This window comes from Perognathus longimembris, chromosome 11, assembly GCF_023159225.1.
Source record: "Perognathus longimembris pacificus isolate PPM17 chromosome 11, ASM2315922v1, whole genome shotgun sequence".
Taxonomy (NCBI): domain Eukaryota; kingdom Metazoa; phylum Chordata; class Mammalia; order Rodentia; family Heteromyidae; genus Perognathus; species Perognathus longimembris.
This window is the reverse complement of record NC_063171.1, coordinates 33,956,679-33,962,678: the sequence shown is the minus strand read 5'-3', so window position 1 is coordinate 33,962,678 and position 6,000 is coordinate 33,956,679.

Here is a 6,000-nt window from a genome sequence, read left to right as displayed (position 1 = left end):
CAATGAAAAAAGAAAACGATAGCTCAATCTCTTTGATGAACATTGACACAAAGCTTTTTTGTTTTGCTTTTTGCCACTCCTGTGGCTTGGACTCAGGGCCTAAGCACTGTCCATGGCTTCTTTTTGCTCTAAGCTAGCACTCTACCGTGTGCCACTTCCAGCTTTTTCTGTATATGTGGCACTGAGGAATTGAACTCAGGGCTTCATGAATGCAAGGCAAGCACTCTACCGCTAAGCCATATTCCCAGCCTGACACAAAGCTTTTTAACAAAAGTAAATACCTAATTTTAAAAAGCATTCATTATGATCAGGTTGGTTTTATCCTCGAGATGCAAGGCTTGATTAATAAGCACAAATCAATAACCATAATACACTAGAGCCAAAGACAGGAATTACATGATCTAAATAGATACAGAAAAAGCCTTTGACTAAATCCAACATTCATTTATGATAAAAGCTCCAGAGAAGCTAAAAATAGAAGGAAAATGCCTCAACATAATAAAGGCTATAAAATGAAAGATGTACAGCCAATATCATGGTAAGTGGTGAAAAGCTAAAACAATTTCTTCTGAATGTAAGTGCAAACAAGGCTATCCACTCTCACTACTCCTTTTCAACAAAAAACTGGAATTCCTAGCCAGAGCACTAAGGCAAGAGAAAGACATAGAAGGAATCCAAATAGGGAAAGAAGTCAAACTACTCCTATTTGTAGATGGCCTGAGTAAAGGACCCAAAAGACTCTATGCCTAAGTTTCTATAGCTGATCAATAATTTTAGCAAAGTGACAGAATACAGAATCAACACACAAATATCAATAACATTTCTGTATACCAACAATGTGCAGCAAAGAATGAGGAAAATGATTCCATTAACAACAGTTTCAAAAAATGAGGAATAAACATAAAGAAGTGAAAGACTTCTCCAGCAAAACTATAAAAATCTGAAGAAATAAATCAAAGAAGACATCAGCAAATGGAGAGACCTCCCATATTCATGGATTAGGTAGAATTAATACTGTGAAAATGGTCATACTGCCAAGAACAACCTACAAATTCAACACAATTCTCATCAAAACCCCAATGTCATTTTTCACCAAGATGCAATAAATAAGCTAATAATTCATAAGGAACCACAACAGATGCCAAATAGCTAAAGAAATTTTAGATTAAAAAAGCAATGCTGGAGGTATAATAAATTCAAACCTCAAACTTCACTACAGAGTTGTAATAACAAAAACAGTTTGGTACTAGCACAAAATAGGTCCAAAGACCAATGGGATTGACTAGAAGATCCAGAAATAAACCCATATACTTACAGTCATCTGATATTTAGCAATGTAACAAAAAATATGTGTTGGGATAAAGAAAGCTTCTTCAATAAACTGAACATCCATATGTAGAAGACTGCAATTTGATTCCTGTTTGTCATTTTGAACCAATGTCAGCTCAAAGTGGATCAAAGAACTGAACATCAGAACAGAAACTTTGAAGCCACTACCAAATGGAGTAGGATAAACATTAGAAATTATGTGCATAAGCAGGAACCTTTTGAAGAGAGTTCCAGGAGCACAGTAAGTAGGAGAGAAACTTCACAAATGGGATTACATCAAAAAGTAAAATCTTTCTGTGCAGCAAAGGATGTAATTACTAAACTATGACATTAAAAACTATTCAACAGACTGGGAGAAGATCTTTACCAGTAATACATCTAACACAAACCTAACATCTAAATGCACAAGGATCTCAAGAAACTAACCCCCATCCAAAAGCAAAACCTAAGCAATAAATGGACAAAGAAGCTAAGTGGAGACTTCTTAGAAGAAGTAAAAATGGTCAATAAACACATGAGGGCATGTATGATATCGCAGGCTACAAAGGAGATGAAAATCAAAACAACATCTCACCCCTGTAAGATTGGCCAGTATTGAGAATTTGAACAATAACAAATGCTGACAGGGATGTGTGGGAAAATAATTTTATTACACAGTAGGAATGTAAACTAGCACAACCACTCTGGAAGATACCTCAAAAATCTAAATATAGAACTACCCTATGATCCAGGAATACCATCCTTGGGCATTACCCAGAGGATTACAAATCAAGATATGCACATCTATGTCCATTGCTGAACTATTTACAATAGCCAAGTTCTGAAAACTACCCAGATGCCCTACAATAGATGAGTGGATCAAGAAAAGGTAGTACCAATGGAACACCTCATGGGGGGAAAGGGAAAGGGGTGGGGGGAGGGGGGTATGAGGGACCAGGTAACAAACAGTACAAGTAATGTATCCAATGCCTAATGTATGAAACTGTAACCTCTCTGTACATCAGTTTGATAATAAAAATTTGAAAAAAAAGAAAGAAAAGGTAGTATCTGCACATAATGAAATTTTATCCATTAGAAAAAATAATGTTATGTCATTTGCAGGGAAATAGATGGACCTAGAACAAATCACGTTAAGTAAAGTTAGCTAGGCTCAGAGACAAGCAGTATATCCTTTCTCTCATATGTGGAAGCAAGATATAAAATACAAGTATGTATAATAACATATATCATATATATATATATATTACTCAGTGCTTTTATTCACAAACAAACTGATTAAAGGAGGGTTAACTTACGGGGAAAATACAACGATCTAGTTCCTCTAAACTAATGTACTGTTTATGAAAACAAATACTAGAAAGTGGAAATATGAGGTTTTCTTTGGGTGGGGTGGCAAAGAAAGGGCATGGGAATGGAGGAGAGGGAGGGTGACCAAATGTATTCATTATATTCAACATGTGCTATATAAAAAATGAACTATGTAATGAAGGTAGAGACAGAAGGTGGAAAATGGGACAAAATGAAGGAAGAGGTGGTACTGACCAAGAGCATTATACTCATAACCTGACTTAAGGAATTGTAACCCCTTGTGCAACAATGAATAATATAAATAACTACAATAAATCACAGAAGTATCCAGTCTTGTTGTATCAGAAGTAATTTTCTTTTCTTGATTCCTGCTCTATTGGAAGTAGGCTTCTTTTCGTGATTTCTGTAAGGTTGGCCATAGCTAAATTTCAGTGGGTCGCTCTTGGGGGAACTCAGGACTTACTTCTTGTGACCTCCTGATCTTTTGTCAGTGAGTCTTCTTCATTCACTATTCATTCATGACATTGTTTAGGAAGTGTCGACAGTCTAAGCCTTTATCTGTTTGACCCAAGCCAGAGAGTTGTCAGATTAGAGAAAACAGCCACAGACCCTTGCCACAGCTCTGGTCATAAGTTTATAGTTCAGGCTTCTCTTTGCAAAGGATCATCAGCATCAACATGTTGTTTCCAGGGTCATAAATTTGCAATGTGATGAGACACAACCAGATGTTGCCAAACGTGAATTGACTCATAATGCCGGCTCTCTCTTGCTTTGTCTTTCCAACTCTCAGAAACTGGTGGTCTATTTGGTTCTTCATATCCAATGGAAGGGCTTGGTGGTCCAGATTAAATTCAATCGTTTTGGGAACAATTATATTTTCCAACCTGACTAATGGAGTATTCATTATCATCTAATCCATAGACATTTCGTGTTCATTGGAACACATGGGTGGATTTACTGCCGCTCTTCGACATTTTTTTGCTTTTTGGTTTTTTGGGTTTTTTTTGTAATTTGTTGTAATGGTTGGTATGATTGTAAGGCTGCTTGTGTATTGTGAGTAAAGAAATGTCATATCTGTCTACAATCCTTACTCTCATGCTTAAATCTATGGATTGATTTTATGTAGGACTGCAGCAATTTCAAAGTCATTTGAACTTCTATAGTCCCCTATGAAATCAATGTTAATAAGTGTTCCAAAGTGTATTTCTAGATATGTAAATCCTTGAGGACCTTTGGATTTTCACATATTTTCCTTACTTGAAATGGAAAAAAAAAACTGTGACCATGGAAGTTAAACAAATGATGAAAGCTCAAACAAATCACCTGTGCAAACCCCAGATGCTAGCCATGGGCTTGGATTTGTAGTCACACACTTCTTGAGGGGTCCAAGAGCCTAAAGTTTTGATACAAATACATCACTATAACTTTAATTCTTCAGGTATAAAACCAGACTAACTTTAAAGCAAAATTTAGTGGAAATAGAAACAGATTTTAAAATCACATATATTCTTCATGGTATTTTTTCTTTTTCTACATTCCAGTTATCTATTTAATAAAACTGTTGTCATAGTAACAATATATCTCTTGATCATAGTAGTTTTAATAGGATATCTAAGTTAAGAGTTCTCATAAAAGGTCCTCTGAATTGTATAAAGGCCCTCAAGTTATGTTAAGTTATCTTAAGTTAAATTACATTAAATCTAACATAATTTTCCTTCCTGTTTGCTCTCAGTGGTGAGGTCAGGGATATTTCATTAGCTAATAATACCAAGCAATTGCATAGTCTTTCAAGACCAGCAGAGATGGGGAGGGATAGAAAAATAGCTATCACAAAAGTCAAATATATTTGAGTACACTAAGAATTTCTATTTTTCAGGACACAAAGATAACCTAATTTATTTGTTATTATTTTGTTTTCTTGATCTGTTCTGAGTTTAGGTTTTTTTCATTTATGATAATTATTTTAAATAATTTTTAAATATTATGGACAGTCAGGAAACTCATTCCAAAAGACTGAGGTTTACATTCTGGAAGGTTGAATTCAGGCATAGGTATTTTGAAAGCATTCTCAGAAGATAAATTGCCTGTGATAAGAACCACTAGTGTAACCTTCATCAATAAAATGAGGTAAAGAAAGAAGCTAAGTGCCGGTAGCTCACACCTGTAATCCTAGCTATTCAGGAGGCTGAGATCTAAGGATCACTGTTCAAAGCCAGCCAGGGCAGGAAAGTCCATGAGACTCTTCAATTAACCACCAGAAAACCAGAAGTGGCAGTGTGGCTCAAGTGGTAGAGGGCTAACCTTGAGCTGAAGAGCTCAGGGAGAGCACCCAGGCCCAAAGTTCAAATCCCATAACCACCAAAAAGAAAAAGAGAGAGAAAGAGAGAGAGAGAGAGAGAGAGAGAGAGAGAGAGAGAGAGAGAGAGAGAGAGAGAGGTTCCTTGGTTTTCTAAAAGATAATGCCAAGATTTAACACTGTCACTTATTGTATGTTTTCTTTGCTTTTACAACAGAAAGCAGGAGCGAGTGACATTAAGTCACAGTAATTTCCCATTGCCTTACATGATATCAAGTTCCTCAAAAGAATTCTACGAAACTTTTGCTAGAAGTTGAAAGAATAAATAATTGAGTGAATCTCAGATTGTTCCCAGTGTCTTAACTATTCAGTCACTTCATTAAAATGATAAAGGTATTCTACTTGCCAAGTGTTAGGACAAATCTAGAGTGCCCAATTTGGTAGAAGTTCAACAGCTTCTCAGAGATGGTTGGGATACTGTCACATTTTTCTGTTCAGGAATAATTATCAGTTAGGTAAGAAAAGAGAAAGAAAAATTCACACTGAATGGAGGCTGCCATAGCATGGAGCACAGGGCTCAAAGGAGAGGAGTAAATCTTTGAACATATTGGATCCCAGAAGAGAGACTCTAACGGTTTCCACATCAAACATATAAATCTAGGAAAATTCATCAATCTGAGCATTAAGAATTCAGAAAGAAGGCACTCAGGGCTCTCAGGGATGAAGGCCTGTCTATTGTGACTGCTAATCCTAGTGAGTTTGGGTTAAAAGGGGTTAACAGCCCTCTGCTGTAACACATGATTGGTCTTTATGAGGTTGAAGCTCTTGTCTGTTTGAGGCCTACAGATGATGCTAAAGAGCCAATAATGACAGCAATTCAAAGCAATCTAATTATGCAAACGGGAGGCTAAACAATTTCATCATCCTTAAATTAGATTGTCCTAATGAGATAAAGACACCAATTAATCCTGAATTAATTTCAATAGCCTATTTCAGGCAAACACTTTAATATGCAAATGTAAATGAGAAACAAAGCCTACTGTAGAATGCCAGAGTTCAGAACCTCT